Raw genomic sequence first — 27770 nt, 5'->3', positions numbered from 1 at the left:
TATCGGCAGTTATATTTCTCCCCGAACCATACAAAGGCTCAGCCATTCGCTTTACCACCTCACTCGGTGTGTTGCTTACACAATATGGACCTGCTGGCTGTTTCCCTGCATAAACTTCCATATTGTAGGTAGAAGTAATCCTGGAGTCAGCAAGGGAAAATATTTTTAGCCCATATTTGTTTGCTTTAGATGGGATATATTGCCGAAAGCCACATCTACCACGAAATCCCGGGAGCATTTCATCAATAGTGACATTTTGACCTAGACAATAGCTTTTTTGACAGGTTTGCACAAATTTTTCAAATATCTCACGAATCGCAGCAAGCCGGTCATATTTTTTTCGCTCAGTTCTGGTACTTCTGTCGTCAAAACAAAGACACCGCATTATAATTTTGAATCTCTTTATATTCATTACCAAGGAAAATTTGTCAATGCCATCCCCATCTCTACCCCAGAGCTCCTCCAAACTCTGTTGGTTTGCCCTATAGGCGCCTACAAGATATAGCAAACCAATAAACGCCCTCAGTTCAATTACATCAATCGGGTTGACATTTTGCTTTCTAATGAAACTGTCCCTTATGGTGTCCATGTACTGATTTGTATATGTCACAATTGTGACCAGAATGTCATCAGTGAATAAACAGTTCCAGCATTCCATTTCATTTTTAGCATTCCTTGCAGTTCCTATGACACCAGGAAGGTGGCTCAAAATGTTATGCGAGCGTGTGCGAGAACGTTTAGGGGGTGGCTTTTTTATCCATTTTGTTGTTTTATCTTTGCCCAAATAATATGTTTCTATGTCATGAGCATCCTCCTCACTCTCTCCATCTTGATCTGTATCAGACACATCTGGACATTCTTCCACATCATCTTCTGAATCAATGGCACTTTCTTCCCCTAAATCTTCTAGCTTTAAGGGGTCTGTCTCATCATCATCAAGAAGTATATTTTGCACTTGCTCAACATGAAGGGCATTTGACAAGTCAAATATTCTCCTCGCCATTTCAGAACAAAAGCTGAAGCAAGAGAGAGAATATGTGTTAGGGCGCAATGTGCCTGAGAAGCACACTCTTATTTCTAACAAAACCTTCTATGACAAATCCACAAATTTAGCACTAGCTATTCTTAAAACAAGCTAAAAAAACAATTGGGATGAATAAAAACAGCAAATACTAACCGTCAAAGGTGTGACGCATTCAGGGGCAATGAGCCTGAGAAGCCAAAACACTGATATCTGATCTCCTGAAGCTCTGCAGCACAAGAGGCTTCTCAGGTTTCACATAGCCTTTAACCCCTTAAGCCCCGCGGGTGGTTTGCACGTTAATGACCGGGCCAATTTTTACAATTCTGACCACTGTCACTTTATGAGGTAATTACTCTGGAACGCTTCAACGGATCCCCCTGATTCTGAGATTGTTTTTTCGTGACATATTGTACTTCATGATTGTGGAAAAATTTCTTCGATATCACTTGCGTTTATTTGTGAAAAAAACAGAAATTTGGTGAAAATTTTGAAAATTTTGCAATTTTCAAAATTTGAATTTTTAAGCCCTGAAATCAGAGCGATATGTCACACAAAAGAGTTAATAAATAACATTTCCCACATGTCTACTTTACATCAGCACAATTTTGGAACGAAATTTTTTTTTTTGTTAGGGAGCTATAAGGGTTAAAAGTTGACCAGCGATTTCTCATTTTTCCAACAAAATTTACAAAACCATTTTTTTAGGGACCACATCACATTTGAAGTCACTTGGAGAGGTCTTTTTGACAGAAAATACCCAAAAGTGACACCATTCTAAAAACTGCACCCCTCAAGGTGCTCAAAACCACATTCAAGAACTTTATTAACCCTTCAGGTGCTTCACAGGAATTTTTTGAATGTGGAAGAAAAAAATGAACATTTAACTTTTTTCACAAAAATGTTACTTTAGACCCAATTTTTTTTATTTTCACAGGGGTAACAAGAAAAAATGGACCCCAAAATTTGTTGTGCAATTTCCCCTGGGCACGTAGATACCCAATATTTGGGGAAAAAACACTGTTTGGGCGCACGGCAGGGCTCGGAAGGGAAAGAGCGCCATTTGACTTTTTGATTGTAAAATTTGCTTGAATAATTAGCGGACGCCATGTTGTGTTTGGAGAGCCCCTGTGTGCCCAAACTTTGGAGCTCCCCCACAAGTGACCCCATTTTGGAAACTAGACCCCCCAAGGCACCTTTATAGATGCATAGTGAGCACTTGGAACCCCCAGGTGCTTCACAAATTGATTCGTAAAAATGAAAAAGTGAAAAAAAAAACACTTTTTCATTTTTACGAATCAATTTGTGAAGCACCTAGGGGTTCCAAGTGCTCACTATGCATCTAGATAGGTGCCTTGGGGGGTCTAGTTTCCAAAATGGGGTCACTTGTGGGGGAGCTCCAATGTTTGGGCACACAGGGGCTCTCCAAACGCAACATGGCGTCCGCTAACAATTTGAGCCGATTTTCCATTCAATTTGTTAGCGGACACCATGTCGCGTTTGGAGAGCCCGTGATGTGCCTAAACAGTGGAGCTCCCCCACAAGTGTCCCCATTTTGGAAACTATACCCCTCAAGGATTTTATTAAGGTGTATAGTGAACATTTTGAACCCAGAGGTACGGCACAGAATTTGATAACATTAGGTCATCATATTGAATAAGTTGTCATTATTCTTGAGCGCAAGTGCTCGCTACTTGAGTTTGCATCGGGTACTCAGGTATGCACCATGTACAGCGTGTGCTCGAGTGACATGCTCGAGTCCCTGCTCCGCATGTTTCACGGTTATTAGACACCCAAAAAAAAACATGCGGGGATCGCTCGTGCATGGCAGGCAATCCCCGTAAAGTTTTTTGGCCGCGAAGCATATGGGGCAGAGACTCGAGCATGTCACTCAAATACCCACGATACACAATGTATACCAGAGCACCCGATGCAAACTCAAGTAGCGAGCACTTGCTCTCAACACTAGTCGCCATATCGTCATCTTTTTTTCTTACTTTTGAAAAAATCCCAACCCCAGCCCTAACCATAGCACAACCCTAGCCCTAGCACAACCCTAGCCCTAGCAGAACCCTAGCCCTAGCAGAACCCTAGCCCCAGCACAACCCTAGCCCCAGCACAACCCTAGCCCCAGCACAACCCTAGCCCCAAACCCAGCCCTAACCCTAGCCCAATCCTAACCCAAGAGTTTATTTTTGACGCCGTTCCTTGTGCGGTATAAGTGATTAGACGACTTTATTCTTCGGGTCGGTGTGATTACAGCAATGCCAGAATCATATGGGGTTTTTATGACTGACAGCTGTCACACACTAAAAGACGCATTTTTTGTAAAATCTAGTTTTTGCATCGCCATATTTTGAGAGCTATAATTTTTCCAGATTTTGGCAGACAGTCATGTAACGGCTCGTTTTTTGCGGGATGACTTGACGTTGTTATTGGTGCCATTTTCAGGCACGTGACATTTTTTGATCGCTTTCTATTCCGATTTTTGGGAGGCAGAATAAACAAAAACCAACAATTCAGGAATTGTTTTTTTTTTTTTTTTTTTATTCTGTTCCGCATGTGGTAAAATTGATGAGGTAGCTTTATTCTTCGGGTCAGTACGTTTACAGCGGTACCACATTTGTATCATTTCTCTATGTTTTGGCGCTTATACACAATAAAAGCTATTTTATAGAAAAAAATATTTTTTAGCATAGCTTTATTCTGAGAGCTATAACTTTTTTATTTTTCGGCTGATGGAGCTGTATGGCGGCTTGTTTTTTGCGGGACGAGATGACGTTTTCAGCGGTATCATTTTTATTTATATGCGTCTTTTTGATCGCGTGTTATTCCACTTTTTGTTTGGCAGTATGGTGATAAAGCATTGTTTTTTGCTTCGTTTTTTTTTTTTTTTACCGTGTTCACTGAAGGGGTTAACTAGTGGGACAGTTTTATAGGTCAGGTTGTTCCGGACGCGGCGATACCAAATATGTGTACTTTTATTGTTTTTTTGTTTTTTTTTTATAATAATATTTATTGATGGGTACATTATATTTTTATTTTTGGTGTATTATTTTTTTTATTTTTTTATAATATTTTTGCACATTTTTTTTTTTTTTTTTCCACTTTCACACAGTTTTTATACTTTATTACTTTGTCCCACTCTGGGACTTACTTTTTTTTTTCTGATCGCCTGCATGGCACAGGAATGAAGCACCATCCCTATGCCATGAAGGCTGTCAGAAGTGCACAGTGTGAAGATTGCTTGGAGATGCACTGCGCATGCCCAAGCAATCTTCCTGCTCTCTGGTGACCCGGATGTTGTCATGACGACATCGGGTCGTCATGGCAACACCCGGGAAGCCTTTGTAGACTGCGCTGGAAGCCGGAAGAGGAGGTGAGTATAGCCGATCACCTCCCCTTGCCCCCGCTATGCCGCAATCGACTTCGATCGCAGCATCGCAGGGGTTAATGTGCTGGGAGCGGTGCAGGACCGCTCCCTGCACATAGTACCGGGTGTCAGCTGTGACAATCAGCTGACACCCGGCGGCGATCGCGCCCGCACAGCCTGTGTGCGCGCGCGATCGCCATGACGTACTAATACGGGTCTGGCTCTCAAGTCCCAGGGCACAGACGCGTATTAGTACGTCAGATGTTATTAAGGGGTTAAAGTTAGGAAGGTACTGGGAGGAGGGTGTTTCCCAGACAAACCACTGAAAATAGCGAAATGAAACTAAGTGGGCTGCTCCTGTCAGATCAGTTGAGGAGGGTTAAAGTGAAAGTAAAATGTGCTCCAGTTACACACACAGTGAGTGAACAGGGACTTCCTGGCTTGGTTATTTTTTTTTAACAGTGCTTTACTGGCAATATAACACTATTGCTGAAGACAGAAACTCATGCACTATTAAACAGTAGTAAATAGTTGATGCGATATATACAATAATAAGTATTAGTCCAACAGTCATTCAATGGCAATGACAGGAAATATGCAACTTATAGGTTATGGCTCTAATACCTAGGTGGATTGGCCAAGCCAGGATGGACAGCATGGAGCAAAGAAGTTGATGCAGTGGAGTTGAATAGGCCAGAACAGCAAGGAACAGCAGAGATGAATATGCTGGACAGTAAGTGTAACTGCCAGGAACACTGGAGCTGGATATGCTGGATGGTACTTTGAAACAGCAGAATGAGATTGACAGACTGGCACCTAGATATAACAGAAGAGTGTGCAGACAGCACTTGCAATAGCACAGATGGTTTTGCAGATAGGCACCTTAATATAGCAGAGTGTGCGGAGAGCACCTTGTAACAGCAGAGCTGAATTGGTGGACAGGCTTGATATAGCAGAGCCAAGTGTGCAGAGAGCACCTTGGAACAGCAGAGCTGGATTGGCACACAGTCACTTTGACATGGCAGAGTTGAGTGTACAGACAGCACCTCTGAACAGCAGAGCTGGATTGGCAGACAGGCACCTTGACATGGCAGAACCGAATGTGCAGACAGAACCTTGAAAGAGAAACCCTAGGTGATGTAGAAAGCATCCAGGAAAGTTGGATTTCCCTAATAAAGTATAGTTTGGGTAACTCCTGTTTTCGGAAATGAATTTTTATGGAATGATTGGCAGGTTTGGTAGCGGGGCCTGTCATTCCCTTCCTTGCCTGCTTTTCTCTGTAACCCTCATTCAGTCCAATTGTTAATGTAGTAGAGGCAAGAGAGCCTTTAAGAGAATTCTTACAGGGTGCTTCAAAGATGGAGAGAGATTGCTATCTGCTGGTCAGGCACAGCCAAGCGGAACCAAGATGTGCAAGGGAAGTTGAAGGGAGAGCAGATATAGACGCTGGACCCAGTCAGGTGACTTCCAGGAAGGAGTTCCTGGGTATAAGAGGCCAGCGCGCCAAGCCTGAGTTTTTTTTGGCACCAAGCAGCAGAGAGGAGCAGACGTGCTCCCTATGTGCTGAGAAGCCCCACATGGCAGGCCTAAGCCAGAGGCCTGCGAGGTGCCACCGACGGACACCGGTGGATGAGCTCCGGATCCCTCACAGATGTGCCCTGAGCGCTGTGCCTACTGAAGAGAGTTGGAACCTGCTTGCGGTGCTGAGTGAGTTCGCAGAACCCGACGTAGCCCGCCGACAGACGAGGTTTGGACCCCCCTATCCATGGCTTGAGAGACTGCCTCCAACGGCCAGGAAGAGAGGAGTTGGGAGACGGCTGCGCCAGGAAAGTCACACCAGTGAAAACAGAGAAGCTGCATACGTGAACAGGGCTGTCACTTCTACTGTTCACTCACGGTACAGGGGCCAGTTGGGTTTAGGTACTCAGGTTGGGAGGGGAACGGTTGGGGCGGAAGAAGCTAAACGTGATTTAATTGACTTTGTCCGGAAAAGACTTTCGGCTTAGCAGGAATAACCGGTGACCCCTGCTAGGGCCATATACAGAGTTAAAGAACTGACATGGTGACTCCCATGATTGGGTGCACCACACTACCTTGAGAGACTTCGCATTTTGTTAATATTTCAAATTACCGTTCATTACCCCTGTTGCCATTCCCTTGTTCAGAATACCGGTTATATCTATATATAAACTGTTTATATTCATCTCCGACTGTCCTCGCCTTGTGTCTCTGTGTGTTGCATTCCGGCCCCTGCATTATATTGGGCTTGTTCATTACAGGGTTTATAAAGTTGTGCACTGTCTGTAGTTCAGTTAAACTGAAGGAACTAAATAAGGAAGCTCATCAAATGGATCAGCAAGCATGGCATATGTCCGGCACTACTCCCTCATCATCTGATCATCAGACTTTAAAATGTTCATCTATTTGTGACGCGCCCAGGGCATGGGGACGACTCGGCGCCCGGGCCTTGCTGTTAGATTTGAGGACGCCGCGGTGGCCGGCTCCCGGGGCCGTACCCTGGGGTCACTCTTAAAAGCAAGGAATAATGGGGGGAAAGGTGTATGGGAAAGGGGAAAGTTCGTGACGCCACCCATGGTGCCTGGTGAGGATCACCAGTGCTGCTACAGTCCTCTGAGGCCGGTGGTCAGGCAGCTTAGTTGGTGCAGCTCCCCACAGGTGGAGCGGAGCCTCAGGGCAGCGTAGGAGAAGGGATGCAGGACAGAGGGGACCCAGCCGGGTCAGAAGAAGAATAGGCACACTCACAACAGTTCACTTCAGTACCTTTACTGGTGGTGTTTCAGGCACGATCCAGGGCACTGTAGGGTGAAGGGTGCATTTCAGGACTCTCCCCAGTGAGCGGGTGTGGGGCCTCCTGTTTCTTGCCTTTTCCTGATAAGTTTATGACCTGCCTGGAACTAGGCCTAACTTGTTCTCTGTCTTGCACCGGCTGACCTGGTGGTAGGGCCTTCTGTTGGAGTTCACACTCCCTGGTCTCTTGGGCCTCTGTGACTCCTGACCCTGGTATAACAGTCAGCTTTTGGTGTTCCTGGGACATATAGTTCACCAGGGGTTCCGGTAGTTTCTGCTGGTCGTAGAGATCCATGCAGACGCAGACCCGGTGTCCAGTAAATGGTTGTGGGGTGAGCTGGTTAAGCTCCTCTGTCCCCTATGTAGCTCGCTTACTCCACTTGCCTTTGGCCACGCTCGGGGCCCTCACTAGGCTTCACACTGGCAGTAGGCCTCGCTACTCTTCACCGCTCTTATGGTGTCGGCACACCTTAGGCTCACTAACCTGAGCTCCCCGAGTCTAGGCTGGACTGGCAACTTCTCTGGCTGCAGCAGACTGACCTCCTCACAGACTAGACTGAACTGCCTAGCTCAACCTTCCCTTTTTATATCCCTCTCCGGGCTCCCTCTGGTGGTCTGAGGTGGAAGGTGGAGGTGTGTGTATGCTATGAGGGCCTCTTGTGGAGGAATCCGTCCATGCACCCCTCTAGGATCTGTGGCACCAATGCGCAGCAGGGCGCCACATTTGCAGACAACATCAGAAAAGACGGAGATAAAAAAGCCATATTTTCAACATTCCTTTAATAATCTGTACCATTTTTTTACACCTTTTGAAGGTCACTATATCTTAATCCCTGCCTCCCCAAGACTTTGGGTCACGGCCTGGGTAACGCAGTAGCATAACTTGAAGCTTGAGGATCAATGCAAATCTCCAACAGGGCCCCCAACTACCATGAGTCTTTAAGAGCCTTGGTCTTCTTTGATGACTTTTTGGGACCCCCCCAGACTGCAACCTCTGCACCCATTTTAGCACTATAGCTAGTATTTACCAACACTTCTAGAAGTTCAGTGTGACGCTAGTCACTACTCACGGACAAGCCGTGAAGCTGAGTAGTCAAGAAGCCTGAGGTCAAAAACCAGGACGGTACATCATAGACAGAGGGGTGAGACAAAGGCATAGTCAGAGCACAGTCCGAGGTCAGAATTCCAAGAAGGTAGCAGATCATGACAAAAGGGCTAGGCAATCGGATGGTCAAGGTAAATCCAAGGTCAAGCAGCAAAGATCAGAATACAAGGCTAGGAGCACAGAGCAAACACACTCTACTTGAGCAAAGCTACAATTGGCAGAAATCTAAGACAGAGAGCTGGCTAAATAGCCAGGTAATTACTCCACACAGGAGATATATGGAGGAAGGCCTGGCACACCTTGGTCCTGATTGGATGGCTAAACTGTCACTCAACACACTGACAGTTCAGCACACCCTGCCCTAGATTGGACTGCAGAACAGTCTTTCACTGAGTCCAGACACACTGATAGGTGAAATTGTGACATTCAGAAGGTCTCTTCTTTTTTGCACAAGCCTCTAGGCCTTTCCTGGAGAGTTCCCGAATATGCTCTAGCCATGGCAACATTTTGCCCAACATTACTAGTGTGTTAGCAAGGTGGGGATAGCATTGGCAATTCAGCTGTTTAGAAACATGTTAATATGACAAATCCACTACCAAAAGAGGAGGATTCAGATCTGCCCGAGATGATGGCACGAGCTGCTCAGAGGCGTTGACCTCTGTTATTGCCTGCAGCGCTATCGACGTGATGTCAGTGCTGCAGCCAATAACAAACATCGGGAGCAGTGAAAGAGACTCAACGCTGGGCCTGGGGAGGGTGAGGAAAACAAACTGCAAACAGGGGAATGCATTTCCAAAACTGAAAAACCATGTTAAAGGGGCCTGAACATCTATCCAAACCTAGCGTCCAGGGTTGCGGAGCGGCGTTGGAAGAAAACACATTCTCAAGATGACTTCACTGCATTCAAACTAGCAATACTCGCATTCAAATCAGCCCTTACCTCTGCTAAACAAGCCTACTTCACAACCCTCATATCTTCCCTATCCTACAACCCCAAACAGCTATTCAACACTTTTAAGGCTGTGTGCCCACGATGCGGATTTAATGTGTTTCCGCGGAGGCATTTCCTCCGCGGAAATGCATTAAAATCTCTTGTTAAGATGTCTGCCATGTTTCCCAATGATAATCCGCATGTGCTGTGCACATGCTGCGGAAATTTCCGCTGCGGATTATCATTGCGGAAAAATCCGCAGCACAACCAATTTGGGCGCGATTTTGCCGCGAAATCGCGCCCGTTGACTTGCATTGAACCACATAAAATCCGCATGTATAGATTTATACATGCGGATTTTATGCGGTTCAATGCGCGGATGGTACCCGGGTCTGAAGAAGAGGAGACTCTCATCCGACCCAGGTACCATCGTACCCGCAAGGTAAAAAAGAATTGTAAAGTAAAAAATAAAAAAAATTAATCATACTCACCTCTCCGGCGGCCCCAGTCTCCTCCTGGTGGCCCGCGGTGTACTGGCAGGACCTGCGGTTGCATCATTTATTCAGCTGATGGTCACGCGACTATCAACTGACCACCGACGTCAGCGGTCAGGTGATGGTCGCGTGACCATTAGCTGATTAAATGATGTCACCGCAGGTCCTTCCAGTACACCGCGGGCCGCCGAGGAGAGAGGATCGTTGCTGGGAGGAGACCGGGGACTGCCGGAGAGGTGAGTATAAGGTTTTTTTTTCTTTTTACTTTTTAATTCTTTTTTTTAGTATAGATGCACCATTTAAAAGCAGAAATCTTCTCAGAAATTGGTCACACAATATAAATCCATGCCAGTTGCATGGATTTATATTGTGTGACCAACTTATATTGTCAAGCCCTTTTCCAAATGCATTTGAGTAATGCTCAAAATCGCTTGGAAAACCGCATGCATAAACGCATGTAAAAACGCTTAAAAAACGCATGTAAAATCTGCATGTGTTTTTTCTGCCAGGGAGAGGAAAAAACGCTCAGGAAATTTCTGCTTCAAATCTGCATTGTGGGCACATACCCTAACTTCCTCCTCCGCCCTCCACTGCCCCCTCCGACCTTTGTCATCTCTGCTGAGGAGTTTGCCACATACTTCAAAAATAAGATTGACCAAACACGACAAGTCTTTGCTGTCCGACCACCACAACCCCTTTGTTTCTCAGACCATTGCCCTTCACCCATAACCTCCCTTCTCCCATAACCTCCCTTCTCAACATCACGGAAAGAGACCTTACTTGTCTCCTCTACAAATCACACCTCACCTCACTTGTGCACTTGACCCCATCCCATCCCACCTCCTCCCCAACCTCACCCCCATAATCATCCAATCCCTAACCCATCTCTTCAACCTATCACTAACTTCTAGTACCTTCCCCGCTGCCTTCAAACATGCCACAATCCCCCCATCCTCAAAAAGCCATCCCTCAACCAAACAGCCTTGTCCAGCTACCACCCCATATCGCTGCTCCCATTTGCCTCCAAACTCCTTGAGCAACATGTTCACGCTGCACTTTCCTCTCACTTCTCATCTAACTCTCTGTTCGACAATCGATAATCTGGCTTCCGCCCCCACCATTCCACCGAAACTGCCCTTACCAAAATCACCAATGACTTACTTACAGCCAAAGCTAACAGACAATTCTCTGTACTCCTTCTTCTTGACCTGTCCTCTGCTTTCGACACAGTTGACCACTGCCTCCTACTACAGATCCGCTCTTCCTTTGGCGTCAAAAACCTTGCCCTATGTTGGATCTCCTCATTCCTTTCTAACCTCACATTTAACGTCTCCCACTCCCACACTACCTCCTCATCCCACCCCCTCTCTGTTGGAGTCCCTCAAGGCTCTGTCCTAGGATCCCTACTCTTCTCCATCTATACCCTTGGCCTGGGACAGCTCATAAAATCCCATGGCTTCCAGTACCATCTGTACACTGATGACACCCAGATCTACCTCTCTGGCCCAGACGTCACTTCTCTGCTGTCCAGAATCCCAGTATGTCTAGCAGCCATATCCTCCTTTTCTCCTCCCGCTTCCTCAAGCTCAATGTGGACAAAACTGAACTCATCATCTTTCCCCCATCTCGCATATCTTCCCCACCTGATCTTTCTATCACAATAAATGACATCACACTTTCCCAAGTACCGGCAATCCGCTGCCTCGGAGTAACCCTTGACTCTGCCCTGTCCTTCAAACCCCACATCCAAGCTCTCGCCACCTCCTGACGCCTCCAGCTCAAAAATATTTCCAGAATCCGTCCTTTCCTCAACCGTCAATCTACTAAACTGCTTGTGCATGCCCTCATCATCTCCCGCCTCGACTACTGCAACATCCTCCTCTGTGGCCTACCTGCTAACACTCTCGCACTCCTCCAGTCCATCCTTAACTCTGCTGCGCGACTGGTTCATCTCTCGCCTCACTACTCCCCTTTGCAAATCCCTTCACTGACTCCCATTCCCCCAGCGTATCCAGTTCAAACTACTAACACTGACCTACAAAGCCATCCATAACCTCTCTCCTCTGTACAGCTCTGAACTAATCTCCCGATACATTCCCTTACGTAATCTCCGGTCCTTCCAAGACCTCCTTCTCTCCTCCACACTTATTCGTTCCTCACACAATCGCCTCCAAGATTTCTCCCGAATATCCCCTGTCCTATGGAATTCTGTGCTTCAACACGTCTGATTATCCGCCACACTGGGATCCTTCAGACGGAACCTGAAAACCCATCTCTTCAAGAAAGCCTACAGCCTGCCATGACCTTGCTTGCTGCCACCTCAACACCGGATCTACTGCAACCCCCCCACCTACTGTCTCCTTCCCCATCCTGTAGAATGTAATCTCGCAAGGGCAGGGTCCTCTTCCCTGGTTCTACCCTTGAGGATGACACAGAGGAGCATGATGTAGGGACAGTGACCCTGATTCCAGCAATTTATCACTTACTGGTTTGCTTGTTGAAGTTTTGCTAAAATCCCGTTTTTCTCTGCTGCAGATCTAGCAGTTCTCTGAATGCAGAGCTGTGTACAACCTCGCCCATACCACTGATTGGCAGCTTTGTGTACACTGTGCATAGGCAGAAAACATCCAATCAGTGGTGGTGCAGGGTTATATCAAGCAGGAGGACTACATGGCACGAGACACCTAGTCCTCTAGTGATAATCCCCTGCTGATAAAACACTAAATTTATTGAAACAACAGGTTAGATAGCAGAAACCTAGTGACAGATTCGCTTTAAACAAGTACCTAATATTTTCTTCCCAACATAGCAAGGCTAATACTGAAGGATGATTCACTGGGCTCAAAACTGCAAGATACGGTAACTAATCCTCCCAAATCGGAGCTGCATCCAAAACTAATTGCTGACTTTCCTGCAGCACCCCCAGAGATGTCTGAGAGGCATATACCCCCCACACAAAGAGTAACCGTAAATTACATTTTTATTTTTTTCATAAATCAATAGTACATCTGAAAATAAGAAACTTTGCAATATATCTTATTAGAGAAATCCACTTCTTTCTCCTCTCATTCATTCTCAAAATTCGCAATTCATGAGTAAAACCAGCCTTCAGTGAATACAGACTTTCCCATTACTGAGATGTGAGGTGACAATTGGTGTTCATAAAGTTCTATGGAAAGCTGTGTCTGCCTGTAGCTCCTCCCTCCTCCGTAGAATTTTAAAAGCACCAACTGTCATCTCAGTAAGAGAAAAGTCTGTCTTCACTGTATACAGATTTTCACCCATGAAATTAACCCCTTTATGACGTGCTACGTAATAATACGCGACACGTCATAACCCCCAGTTCAGCGCGGGCTCCGGTGCTGAGCCTGCACTAAACCGGGCACATGTCAACTGATCTATACAGCTGACATGTGCCCGCAACAGCCGTGGGTGGAATCGCGATCCATCCGCGGCTGTTAACTAGTTAAATGCCGCTGTGAATCTGACAGCGGCATTTAACTCGCGCAAACCAGATGCACGTCACTTACTCCGCCCGTCGGTGACCCCGTCACATGATCGCGGGTCAGCGATGGGTTGGCATGCCAATCCGGGGTCTGCAGGAGACTCCTGTGGTTGTCATGGCCAGATTGCCCAGTGGTCGGCGCTCATAGCATAGGAGCATTTCTACTGTGGCACCCCAGGGGTCCGGTTGCCACAGTGGCATTGCCTCCCTCGGAAGGGGTGATGCCATGCCTAGAAGCAAGGAGGGGTCCCCTAATCAGGTTTACCAGCATCCAACACTTTCCTGGCTCCAGACTAGAAAGGGGAGCTCCCCCCATTTAAAACTGGAATCTGGAGGCGGGGTTAGTAAGAGTGAGTTGAGAGGAGTTGCAGACAGGAGAACAACCAGGAAGAACCTGGGGAAGGGAGCTGTGTACTAGCTCACCACAGAGAGAAGCGCAAGGGAACTGGACACTGGAGTCCATGGTTGTGTGGGCACTGAAGGCCCAGCAGCTAAATCTGGAGGGCAGGAGACTGCAGGTCTCCTGGCCCCATCACACGCCCGGAGGCTCAGCAGCACATAGGGCCCAGCACCGCCCTAGAGCTTAGCTCTGCCTGTGGACAGCTGAACCAACTCTGCTGCGTCACCATCAGTTCCAGAGGATCTGCACCACAGTGGCGGCCCCATATAGCCGCATACCACAGGTGGCGTCACGAACATTATCTCCAAAAACTTTATTCCCCTTTAATTGACCGCCCTGGGTCACGGACCGGGTCACTGCCACCGTGACATCCCCAGCACCGACCAGCCCGGCTGCCGAGTGCCCCACAGCCCAGGGGGCGCGTCACTACTACACAGAAGTGATCTGCTCAACATCTGTGTGTAACAGAAACGATCAGACAAGTGCTGCTTCTAGTCTTCCATGGAGACTATAGAAACAAGTAAAAAGTGTAACAAAAAGTTTTTAAAAATATTAAAAAAAATAAAAAATATATAAAAAAGTTTAAATGACCCCCCTTTCGCCCCATTCAAAATAAAACAATAAAAAAAATACGCATACACATATTTGGTATTGCTGTGTTTAGAATCGCCCGATCTATCAATATATAAAAATAATTAATCCGATCGGTAAACAGCGTAACGAGAAAAAAAATCGAAACGCCAGAATGACATTTTTTTGGTAGCCACAACATTGCAATAAAATGCAATAACGGGAGATCAAAACATCGGATCTACCGCAAAATGGTATCAATAAAATGTCAGCCCGGCGCGCAAAAAATAATCCCTCACCCGGTCCCAGATCCCAAAAATGGAGATGCTATGGGTCTCGGAAAATGATGACATTTTCTTTTTTTTTTTTTAAGCAAACTTTTTTTTTCACCACTTAAATAAAAAAGAACCTATACATGTTTGGTATCTACGAACTCGTAATGACCTGGAGAATGATAATGGCAGGTCAATTCCAACTGTGGAATTGCACTTTTTTTGCAATTTCACTGCACTTGGAATTTTTTTCCCATTTTACAGTATACGATATGGTAAAACCAGTGATGGCGTTTAAAAGTACAACTCGTCCCACAAAAAATAAGCCCTCACACGGCCATATTGACCGAAAAATAAAAAAGTTATGGCTCTGGGAAGAAGGGGAGCAAGAAACAAAAACGCAAAAATGGAAAAACCCAAGGTGGTGAAGGGGTTAAAGTGACAGATCAGTCCAGGAGGAGAAAGAAGCAGATTTCTCTAATAATAAGATATATTACAAAGTTTATGATTGTCATGTGTGCTATTGATTTGTGTAATAAAAATTAAAAGTTGATAAAACCCATTGTATTGAGGAGATTGGCCAACCATTTAATGTCTATGGGGGACCTCTTGATTCTTCCCCGATAGATGATGTTGGGGGAAAGAGAAAGATCGGACAGTTGGAATCTCAACGCATGATCTTTTTGTTTTCATGGCAGATAAGCTCCCATCAGAGGGAGTCTGACAATGGCTCTACCATAGAGACCACAGGAGCGTTGGGCCGAGTGTTCCTGTGTATTTAGGAGTTGGGGAAGAAAGTTATTATGCTGACAGCTATCTAATGTATATTGGGTCTTTACTGTGATGCAAATAAATTAAAACTGCACTCTGTAACACTATAGTATGCAAACATTGAATATATGAAATTGGAATTGCATTAATGCTCTAGAAAATAAGTTAAAAATGAAGATACAGCTTTAATTTGTTACTTACATATAGAGTGGCTCTCTTAGCTTGCGCCTGTCAGTCTTTTCATATTTATATATACAGGCTTTCTAGCTGAGCAATCCTCTAATCAGCCTATGCCAGTTTTAAACACAGCTTGATCCGGCCTACTCATATAATTATAGGCTTTCAGCCGGGGAGAGGTATCATATTAGGTTAGGGTCCCAGCAGAGAAGGTCGCCTTGTCGTTGGCTATTGGGCTCACATGAATTGGCCAATTTATGCGCTAAGTATCTTCATATTTAACTTATTTTCTATAGCAGTAATGCCATTTCAATGTCATATATTCCATGATTGCATACTATAGCGTTTCAGTGTGCAACTTTAATTTGTTGGTTAATTTGTGGCTCTCTTAGCTTACACCTGTTCACATTTGTCTTTCTGTTTGGAAGTGACGGTCAGTCTTTTGATATTTACTATGATGCATGCGGGGTTTGGTATCATTCATACACAAAAAAAAAAACTTTTACATTGAGAAATATGTTTTTATGAAAAGTAGTAACACAGGCAGGCATAGATGGGTAGTAGCCACTAGAGGTCACCAGTGCACATCAGACTTTCCCAGCGGTTTTACCTGGAGTTTGCCGAAAAAGAAACATCACATTTCTTACACCTCTCATGCACTACATATCCATCCTTCAAATTCAACACATTGGATCTCATAAAAAACAATGAAAGTTTTAATACCTCATGCAACATATATAAATTAGCCTAAGGATATGTTCACAAAATGCAATCTCGCAGCCTTCTTTGGGGGCAAAAAAAAGTAGATCGATTGAAGTTATGTGAATATATCCTAAATCTGTTTTTCTTTTTTTTTGCTTTCTTTTAAATGTTTTTGTTCCCGGAAGGTTTTTTTTGCTGCTTTTCTCATTACAAGTCATTGGGGTTATCGATCATGTTATCGCCACAATCATAGAATCATATTGTAATAGAAAAAAACGCAACAAATAAACATTTAAAAAGTCTAAGGTCGCATTCAGAGATCGGACCGCAATGCACTTCATAATTTACTATTGATTTCCAGCTAATTTCTGCCTGCAACATTTTTTTGGGGGGGGGGGGGGGTAAAAAAAGTGACAAAAAAATTAGATTTTTTTTTTTTTTTTACAAAGGATCATGATTGGTATGATTCATACTGTATGTCCAATAATAAAGCGCTGCACCTGTCGGAGCCAACAGTTTGTGTCTTTATTTATTTAGTATTATTTATAGATTTATTGAATGTAGAATTGAGCCTATAATCCCATGTAACCCTTTACAAGCAGCGATAATCCAGTAGAGCTGCACAAGTGGATTATGCGTAGGGGACATGGGACTACGTCACTGTAGACTCCCCAATCTTGGGACCATCATCATCCCTCCATCACCGTGTCCCCCCCACAAATTTTTATGTTGCTCTCTGAATGATCATGACATCCATATCTTTACTTATGCAATCTGATTCTAAAACCAGAAAACCCTTTTAAGTGCTCTGGGTGTGATGTAGCACTTCTCTGGACTCTATTCCCCACCCAGCACTACCTTTCTGTGATTGACTGGCTTCACTACTACAGGAAGGTGGTGCAATTATTCAGGGCATGTTCACATGTTGAATATTTGTTGCGGATTAGCAGCTCCAGCTAAATAGTTGAGAGGCCAACAAATCCATAGCTCCCAACCGTTCCGGTTTCCGCGGGACTGTCCCTCTTTGAGGGCTCAGTCCCATGTCTTGTCACGGCTCAGCTGTTCACTCGGCTGTGGAGGGTGGTGGGGCTGGTTGCAACGGTGGAGCAATGGGCACAGGTAGTAGCCGGCAGCTGCAGCTACCACGTTTGCTCGCTGCTAAAGAAAATGAATATTCACTCCTCTCCACATCCATGGGAGTGGAGAGGAGTGAATGTTCATTCTCCTTAATAGCACACACTGTCAATCGCAGCTGCCGGCTTCCTGCTGCGGCTCGGCGATCCTGTGTGTCTGCTGAGTGAATATTCATTCTCTTTAGAAGTAGAGACAGAAGATCGCGGAGCCGCAGCAGGAATGCAGCTGCTGCTGTGTGAGCTATTAAGGAGAACTATTCACTTCTCTCCACACACATAGTCCCGGCGTGGAGAGGAGTGAATATCCCCGCAGCTCACCTCTGCATCAGAGGGCACATGGCAGTGACGTCATGTGCTGCTCAGATGTTGACATGAGCTGCTGGCAGACAGGACGCAGTGCTGGAGCAGAGCAGAGTGGAGGAAGGAAGGTGAGTAGAATTGTTTATATTTTTCATTTGTGCAGTGATGGGGGGCCATGTATATCAGGATTGGGGATGAGGGGGCCGTGCATACCAGGATTGGGGATGAGGGGGCTACACATACCAGGATTGGGTCTGAGGGGGCCATGCATACCAGGATCGGGTCTAAGGGGGCCATGCATACCAGGATCGGGAATGAGGGGGCCATGCATACCAGGATCGGGTCTGAGGGGGCCATGCATACCAGGATTGGGGATGAGGGGGCCATGCATACCAGGATTGGGGATGAGGGAGCAATGCATACCAGGATGGGGATGAGGGAGCCATGCATACCAGGATTGGGGATGAGGGGGCCATGCATACCAGGATTGGGGATGAGGGGGCCATGCATACCAGGAATGGGGATGAGGACCGTCTGCTGAATGCCCCTCATTACCAGCACCCCTCTGACAACTCCTCCTGCCAGGGGAGAAAGAAATGGTAAATGAGCAAGAATTGGGGTGTGACCAGGGGCATGGCCAAAATTTGCCACAGCACGCTTTGCACGCCTCATGATCTGTCACTCTTTCTCTTCTTCAAAAGTTGGGAGCTATGCAAATCTCATGTGCACGTCACAGAAAATTTCTGTGCAGAAATCTTCAGCAGGTCAATCGTTTGTGTTGTATTCATTACAAATTTTATCCCTTGCAATGCAATGCGTGAAATCCAGAGCAAATCTGCTGCAGGACTCACATTTCCTTTTAATGTAGCCGAGGCAAAACGAACAGTGGATCTGCCAGAAAACTAACATATTACAAATGCGGATTTTGCTGTGGAATTGCACAGACCAGATACTTCCATGTATGCCATGCAAGAGTTATATGGGTGCATTATGACTGCCACACAGGGGCACAATGATTGCGGTCAAAGAGGGTGCAACTGTGACCAGGCCGTGCGGGAGGGGGGCCCGACTATACCAGTGCCTAATTCAGCTGGATGTGTGTCTGAGACAGGGGCCAGTATGCTGGATATTATACCTAGGATGGGCAACATTATTATAGGAAGGGGCCAGTATGGAGAATATTCTTAAATGAAGGGGGCAGGATGGGGGACATCATAACAAGAAGGGTCAAGAAAGGGGCACAGGTTGGGGAACATTAATATAGGAAGGCGCCAGGATGGCGAACATTATACCAGGAAAGGTCTCTGAATAGGGGACATTATACAGGGAAGGGGCCAGGGATTGGGGACATTATACCAGGAAGAGGCTCGAAATGGGGGATATTATACCAGAAAGGGGCCCAGGATGGGGGACATTGTACCAGGAAGGGGCTCAGAATGGGGGAATTTATACCAGGAAGGGGCTCAGGATGATGGACATTATACCGAGAAAGGGCCTGGGATTGGGGACATTATACAGAGAAAGGAGCCCAGGATTGGGGACATTAAACCAGGAAGGGGCCTTGGATGGGGGGGCATTATACCAGAAAGGGGCATGCAATGGGGGACATTATACCAGGAAGAGGCTTGGGATGGGGGACATTATACCGGGAAGGGGCCAAGGATGACGGACATTACTAGAGGAAGGTGCCAGAATGGGGGGAAATTATTAATAAGAAGGCAAAAGGATGGGGGAAATCATTATATGGGGGCGAACACATATGTCTTTATAGGACCTATAATGCTAGAAGGGTTCATACATCTGACCAACATGCAGATGGGGGCCCAAGTCCAAGTTTTGCACGGGGCCCATGAGACTCTAGTTATGCCACTGCTGAAACGTACAAATTTGAGGTAGCCATAATACATTCACGTTCATCAGTCAATACAGAAAAAAGTGGTGAATTATGTACATAAGTGGAATTATGGGGAAAATCTTTGCTTATTATCAATAGCTGCCTGTGTGACTTTACCCATAGGAGGATGAGGATGGTCATTCTGTTAAAAAGTGAGTCACCTGTGCAGCATAGATCTGCAGTCAATGATAAACAGGCAGGCACTTGACTCATGTGAATCAGTGACAGGGATGATAAGCAGCTCCCACCTCTGTGTATTGCAAATTACTTAGAAGCACAGACATTTCCTGTAAATTATTTTCCATTCCGCATGGTAAATGATTATATCGTGTACAGATTATGGTCACCCCCTTGAAGTTTTTGCTGCTTGGGGAGTATAGTACACAGGGGCTATTTCTGGATTCTGGAAATACCTTACATGCTAGTGTGAGATTCTCCAGGGTTAGTGTCTGTTCACATGGGATATATTTGCTGCAGTGGTATCCACGGTGAACTGAACAGTCCCATGTAAGTGTTGCTACCTCTATCAACTGTAACTTGAATTTTTTTCCTGAGCTTCATAAATTACTATCTATATTGCAAAAGAAAAATAAATCTAACAATTTTCACTCTGACAATAAGGCCTTTATACTAGACTTATACTACCTGTTTTGCATAGACGGCTTTTCAGCATTTTCATTATCATCACAGACAGGATTACAATGACAGATAACACCTCTATGTTAAGTAAAGCAAAAAAATGATCAGAAATTCGAATGATGTGAACACATACCTGCTGCAAAAGACTGCAAATACTATACGATGGAAAAGCAGCGGGAATATATTGTGTTAAAGGTCAAAATACATGAATACATAGGAAATATTGCATCTAGACTGATTTGTCACTTAATGAAATATACTTACAAAATGAAGGTTTTTTGTGCATAATTTGGCCAATTCATGTGTGCCCATCAACCACGACAAGGTAACCTCCGTCTGATGGGTAACTACGCTACCACTGGATATGCCACTCTTGGGCTGTAAGCCTGAATGGACAATATGTCTCTGCTTGGGCTTTAAACCTACAATGTATGGGCTGGTAGAGCTAGTTAAAACCACCTGTGAATGAGTAGTAGCCTTTTTTCTGACCATGCATCCCTTCCACTAATTCCTTCTACTCATTCATAGGTGGTTTTAACTAGCTCTACCAGCCCATACATTGTAGGTTTAAAGCCCAAGCAGAGACATATTGTCCATACAGGCTTACAGCCCAAGAGTGGCATATCCAGTGGTAGCGTAGTTACCCATCAGACGGAGGTTACCTTGTCATGGTTGATGGGCACACATGAATTGGCCAAATTATGCACAAAAAACCTTCATTTTGTAAGTATATTTCATTAAGTGACAAATCAGTCTAGATGCAATATTTCCTATGTATTCATGCATTTTGACCTCTAACACAATATATTGCCGCTGCTTTTCCATTATATAGATAACACCTCTATACAGAGCTCATAACACGGGATCCACCAATCACAATAGGTGATGTCACAGCTCACCTCCTCCTGTACAATGACTGATAACACCTCTATATACAGTAGATAACACAGGATCCACCATGCACAATAGGTGATATCACAGCTCACCTCCTCCTCCTGTACAATGACTGATAATACCTCTATATACAGTAGATGACACAGGATCCACCATTCACAATAGGTGATGTCACAGCTCACCTCCTCCTCCTGTACAATGACTGATATCACCTCTATATACAGTAGATAACACAGGATCCACCATTCACAATAGGTGATGTCACAGCTCACCTCCTCCCCATCTTGTACAAAAAGATGAATTCTGTGCCAGATCTGCACACAGAATTGACAAGATGTAAATTTTAAAGATGCAATATCTGCACAAAAAAACACACAACCTGTGGATGAGATTAAAGAGATCGTCCATTACTGGACAACCCCTTTTAATAGCTAAATTGCCTATCCTAAAATAATAAAAACATATACTTGTCTCCCGGACAGGCACTGTTGCTGTGCTGTCGGAGCTGGCGGTCATGAAACATTATTACCGTATGTCATGCGGCCAATATGTTTTTTTTTTGTTTTTGTTTTTTTAATTTTAAGATGATGACCAATTTAGCTGTTGAGAAGGGGTTTTCCACTAGTGGATTACCCCATTAAATTAAAACTCAACCTCTTTGCTGGTATGTTAAAATGCTGTGGATTTTATCTACGGAAAATCTGAGCCAAATGTGCAACTTGTGTGCCCGGGTTCGAAAGTTTTCAAAAACTGCGATGTGAAGGCAGCTGTGCAAATACCTGAGGTCTCGCCTTCACTTATAGGCGCACTGTCCTTTCTGACCCTGCTCTGCAATAAACGACATGATTAGCACTAGGAAGGAGCAGGAAGTTTCGCTGGCCCTTTTCAGGTGGGTATGTGAGCGCTGATCTGTACCGTGTGCAAACTAGAAATTTTGGTGAAAAAATGGCTTTGGAATTGCAAGTTTCGGCAGTCAATAATGGCATATGTATGCACAGCTGGTTTAATGGGAGACTGTTAGCACAAAATGACTGTTCAAACAAAGCACAGGCGCCGGGTACACTCTTGGTTTGGCCAAACAGTACAGTTCGCCTTCCTGCCTGCTTGTCTTCACTCTCCTCTTCCTATATTGACAGCTTTGGCTTTGTAGGTCATAGGAAGCAGAATAAAATGATACCTTGATATCTGCAATGCAATGTTTTATTGAAGAGAAATCCACATTTTTCTTAATATGTAAATGAGCTGTTAAGATCTATGGGCCGTACATAGATCTCCCTGAGAATCTGATTCTAGAGCTTATAATAAATGAAAAGGAGAGTTACCAGTATGAGACATATAATGACTGACAGTCTGCTCTCCTTATCGACATGTCTCACACTGGTAACTCCACTTTTCATTTATAATAAAATCTCGGGAAGATCTATGTCCTTCCCATAGATCCTAACAGCTCATCTACATATTAAGAAAAACATGCATTTCTCTGGAACAAGACATTAGATCGTAGATATCAAGGTATCATTTTATTCAGCTTCCTATGACCGACATGCCCATATAGATGGCTTAAGAGGGTAGACCCTACTGATAGATTCCCTTTAAGGTTGTGATGCTGTTTTTCAAAGAAAGTAACAACGGTTTTCCTCTTCCATGGTAACCAAGCCATGTAAAATTTCAGTTATGGCTCATTTTTACTGTGGAAATTAATTTTTGGTCCTTTTAACTTCTGCCTGTCTTTAGAAGCCCCGTGACTACAGTATTCCTAGAATAAATCCCTTGTTCTAGATCCTAAGCTGCTTTTCCTACACATTTAGGAGAATGTCCCTTTCGCATAGAAATATAGAAAATGCAATTTGTGAATATTTTCAGCTAGCAAAACTACCTCTCTGCTGCAAGGAATGTTACTTAAGACATTCCTTCATTACCTTATGTGACCTTGTCATAGAGCCAGGGTGTGCAGTCTAATCCTTCCTTACAAGCAACATGTAAAACTAAGCTTGCAGCCAAGAAGATGCATAAAAAGTTAGTAATAAAAGGAACAAGGTAAGGTAAAAAGTCCCATAAAATTAGATCATTGGTAATACTGTACCATTATACAGCGTGAGGGCTTCTGAGGAGGTCATTATACTGTGCTTTGGGAGAGCAGTGGGAACATCATACTATGTATAGAGAAGCAGGGGAATCATACTGTGTAAAGGGAAGCTGTGGGTCCATCATACTGTATATAGTGGAGCTGTGAGTCCATCATACTGTGTATAGTGCAGCTGTGGCTCCATCATACTGTGTATAGGGGAGCTGTAGGCCCATCATAGTGTATATAGTGGAGCTATGGGCCTATCTTGCTGTGTATAGTGGAGCTGTGGGCCCATCATACTGTACATAGTGGAGCTGTGGGCCCATCATACTGTACATAGTGGAGCTGTGGCCCCATCATACTGTATATAGTGGAGCTGTGGCCCCATCATACTGTGTATAGGGGAGATGTAGGTCCATCATACTGTATATAGTGGAGCTGTGGGCCCATAATATTGTATATAGTGGATCTGTGGGCTCATCTTACTGTGTATAGGGGAGCTGTGGGCCCATCATACTGTATATAGTGGAGCTGTGGGCCCATCACACTGTATATAGTGGAGCTGCGGGACCATCATACTGTGTATAGGGGAGCTGTGGGCCCATGATACTGTGTATAGGGGAGCTGTGGGTTCATCATACTGTGTATAGGGGAGCTGTGGGCTCGTCATACTGTGTGTAGGAGAGCTGTGGGCTCGTCATATTGTATATAGTGGAGCTGTGGGCTCATCTTACTGTGTATAGGGGAGCTGTGGGCCCATCATACTGTATATAGTGGAGCTGTGGGCCCATCATACTGTATATAGTGGAGCTGTGGGCCCATCATACTGTATATAGGGGAGCTGTGGGCCCATCATACTGTATATAGGGGAGTTGTGGGTCCATCATACTGTGTATAGGGGAGATGTAGGCCCATCATACTGTATATAGTGGAGCTGTGGGTCCATCATACTGTGTATAGGGGAGATGTGGGCCCATAATATTGTATATAGTGGAGCTGTGGGCTCATCTGTGTATAGGGGAGCTGTGGGCCCATCATACTGTATATAGTGGAGCTGTGGGCCCATCACACTGTATATAGTGGAGCTGTGGGCCCATCACACTGTATATAGTGGAGCTGCGGGACCATCATACTGTGTATAGGGGAGCTGTGGGCCCATGATACTGTGTATAGGGGAGCTGTGGGTTCATCATACTGTGTATAGGGGAGCTGTGGGCTCATCATACTGTGTGTAGGAGAGCTGTGGGCTCGTCATATTGTATATAGTGGAGCTGTGGGCTCATCTTACTGTGTATAGAGGAACTGTGGGCCCATCATACTGTATATAGTGGAGCTGTGGGCCCATCATACTGTATATAGTGGAGCTGTGGGACCATAATACTGTATATAGGGCAGCTGTGGGCCCATTATACTGTATATAGTGGAGCTGTGGGTCCATCATACTGTGTATATGGGAGCTGTGAGTTTATCATACTGTGTGTAGGGGACCTGTGGGCTCGTCATACTGAGTGTAGGAGAGCTGTGGGCTCGTCATACTGAGTGTAGGAGAGCAGTGGGCTCGTCATACTGTGTGCAGGGGACCTGTGGGCTCATCATACTGTGTAGGGGAGCTGTGGGCTCATCATACTGTGTGTAGGGTAGCTGTGGGCTCATCATACTGTGTGTAGGGTAGCTGTGGGCTCATCATACTGTGTGTAGGGGAGCTGTGGGCCCACCATACTGTGCACTCAAGAGTATTGTGGCCATCAAAGGAGCAACATGTGGACATTGCTTTCTAGGGCATTTGCACAGTGTATTAATATCTTCTGGAGGGCAATTTTACCATCTAGATGGCACATTGGAGGTATTATTACTATGTAAGGGGCACAGTGATGGTCATTACTATGTTGGGCAGTAAGAGGAGCTCTGTTATTGTGCCGAAGAGCAGATGCAGTAATAGGGACACATATGGCAGCAGCGGCTTAGTATTGGGGTATCAGCAGGATGAGGAGTTTGTGCAGGTTGGGAATAGATGGGGACAGTGTTGGAAATGTGAGAAGTCAAATGTGTCTTCGTTGTAATCTCTGCAGACGAATCCTGGCTGGAAGAAGTTGTCGTTTCGCTCTGGGCCAGATGGAAATTACGGGAAAAATGATCGACTCCATCAGAAAGTAAGTCACCATCTATAACTGTACTGTAATAACTTGTATGTTCTGCAGCACTGGTACTTACCACTATATGGTCACCATATGGTGGTAATATCAGTGCACCACCCTAGTTATAATCAGGGTTACCGGTTAGGGGCCTACTGAAATGTTAAGTTTTCCCCCTGAGGTGAACCCGTAGCTACGCCTCTGATACAGCGGGTCTGCAGATGTGATTTCATAAAGTCCTATCCACAATGACGGTTCTGTAATATGCAAAGGATTTTCCGCCTGCAAAATGATCTGCATAAATACTCAGTGGGAAGAAGATGCCTTTAAGTGGTTTACCCACAGGCATTTTTAATTGCACTTAACCAGTTTGGCTGGAAAGCTATAACAGCATTTCCCTTCTAGTCCTACAACTAAGTACTTTCTGGTAAAGTCTAGAGAATGTCCAGCTACAACTATTCACATCCATCCCCCACCATCCCAAGATTTCCACTTTTCTGTCTGACCTGCTAAATGCCTGTGGGGGAGGGAGCAGGAAGCACACCAAAAACCTGAACCTCAGCGGAATTCGTGACTTGGTCGATTGACATCAGGAGTCAGAAATTCAATTACACCATATTACATCTAAATAAAAAGTTTTTAGCAAATAGTTTTTCTGTCTAAATAAAAAGTTAGTTATGCCATGTTGCTCCTTTTTTATACGTATCTCCTATGTTTCGGAGAGAGTTTAGGGTTAGGAATGGAAGCAAACAAGTGAAAAAATATATATATAATTATAATATATATATAATCCCAGAACTACATTGTTAATGGACAACTATCAAGTGGAAAAAGCGTAGTGACATCTCAGAAGTTTTACTCTGTTAAGGTTCAAGTCCTGGGACACCCACCAATTCCTGGAACGAAGGGACAAGGGAGCTGATCTAAGCGCTGTGGAGCTTCACACCTTGTATATGTAAGCAGAGTTGTGTATGGACTCATATACACTGCTCACATACACACTCTACTGCTTCCATGAACCCACAGAAGAGAATGGAGCATTGGTCAAGCATGCACTTGACAAAGCCAGATGGAAACCTTGGGTGGGGCAAGATACACTAGGATTTCTTTTGAATAGGATTTCTATCCAGGACTATTTTTTATTTTTATTTTTTTACCATGGGCCTCCTAAGTACTGAGAGTCAGATAGTTGCTACCTACCTGCTTGTTGTGACCGGTGGTGAACTCCAGTGGAACAGTACAGTCACAGACCACTCCTGCCGGAGATTCAACGACTTATGCTGGTGTCACGTCAACCGAGCGCCGGCTTCTCTTCCGCTCTGCTCTGTTGATGGGTCGTGATTGCCGAAATCATGTTGATTGACAGCCAGATCCCCGCTGTCTGTGTATCGGCAGGGCAGGATCCCGTGTAAACAGGGGATGTGCTGCCGATAACACAATGCTGTATGGGTACAGAACGATCATTAAAGGGTTTGTCCAGGACCATTTTATTTTTTTTTATTATAGGCCTAAAAACTAACAGGCTGATAGCTGCTAACAGAGGCAAATACCTGTCCGCTCAGAACGGTCATGGACTGTTCCAGCTGCTCCACGTCAACAGAGCAGAGTTTCTGCTTCCAGGCTGCTCTGTCTAAGGGGCGTGACTGCCGATGTCATGCTCCTTGACAACTGACTCCCCGCAGTTAGGCAGCGGGGAGCTGGCTGTCAATTAGCATGACGTCGTCAGTCACACTCCGTCAACAGAGCAGAGCGGATTAGACGCAACGTCGGTGGAAGCTGCTGAATCGCCGGTAGGAGCAGTTTGTGATTCTGTGATGGCAGAAATAGACACTGGGCACAACAGGCAGGTGGTTAGTTCTTTGGCCCATAGTAAAAACATTTAAAAGTCCTGGATAACCCCTTTAATATTGTTCCCGTCAGTACTCATCGGCCTGAGTAAACACTCCAGTACACGAGCCTGTACTCACTCAGGACTTTGGGATCCCTCTTCTCAGGATTGTTGGGGGTCCCAGTAGTCGAACCCCCACAATCATACACATCACCTATTGCGATAAATGTGGGACAACTACTTCCTATAAAAAGATAACACTCATAAAAGTCACAAGGCCAAAGGTTACACTGTCCCAGTGACGGTTTTAGTATTTCCGGTTACACATTATAGAAGGGTAACCAAACACCAAGTTTCCATCAGCTGCTAGTATTGGGACATACGTCGAAAGGCAGGACCTCCAGCCACTCCTACATGACATACCCTCGTCTCTGCTTCAATCACGGCTGTTTTCTCCTTGTCACAATTGTAGAGTTTAAGATCCGAGGCGTTTACTTGAATAATGCAAACACGTCTAACCTGTTTGCTGAAGCTGACATAGTCCGATCGGCGAGGAAACCAAGAGAAACGGTGGATCTCCCATAGGCTATCCTCGCTTTCTTTTATTTGCTTGGAAGAACTATCAAAATACAAAGGTAAGAAAGGAAAGGGCGAGAAGATGCAGATAAATGGGACCTGGATATGGACCATGAGCCATGAGATAAGTGTTGTAGATAATAGGTAATTAGTGAAAGGCTTTCAAATATCCATATT

General features: G+C 45.1%; 1 protein-coding gene and 1 long non-coding RNA gene across 2 annotated transcripts in view; one reads left to right on the top strand and one right to left on the bottom strand.

Annotated features, from left to right (window-relative positions):
* Positions 1 to 289: 289 nt before the first annotated feature.
* Positions 290 to 27694, bottom strand: LOC141172345 (uncharacterized). The gene is made up of 3 exons (XR_012252457.1): positions 27441 to 27694; positions 26390 to 26630; positions 290 to 1016 (listed from the first exon to the last, which is right to left on the bottom strand). It is a non-coding gene; the product is annotated as an uncharacterized lncRNA (long non-coding RNA).
* LOC141172342 (carnitine O-palmitoyltransferase 1, liver isoform-like) overlaps positions 27327 to 27770 on the top strand; it is a 43574-nt gene continuing 43130 nt past the window's right edge. Inside the window, exon 1 of the mRNA XM_073656447.1 lies at positions 27327 to 27652. The gene's annotated coding sequence lies outside the window, so the exon portion shown is untranslated. The remainder of the gene's footprint in view (positions 27653 to 27770) is intronic.

Source organism: Phyllobates terribilis, unplaced genomic scaffold (genome assembly GCF_046119375.1).
Source record: "Phyllobates terribilis strain yellow unplaced genomic scaffold, ASM4611937v1 Scaffold_12__6_contigs__length_324123572, whole genome shotgun sequence".
In the NCBI taxonomy this organism is placed as follows: Eukaryota; Metazoa; Chordata; class Amphibia; order Anura; family Dendrobatidae; genus Phyllobates; species Phyllobates terribilis.
Note: the sequence above shows the minus strand (reverse complement) of the source record. Positions and strands in the feature narration are given on the sequence as shown.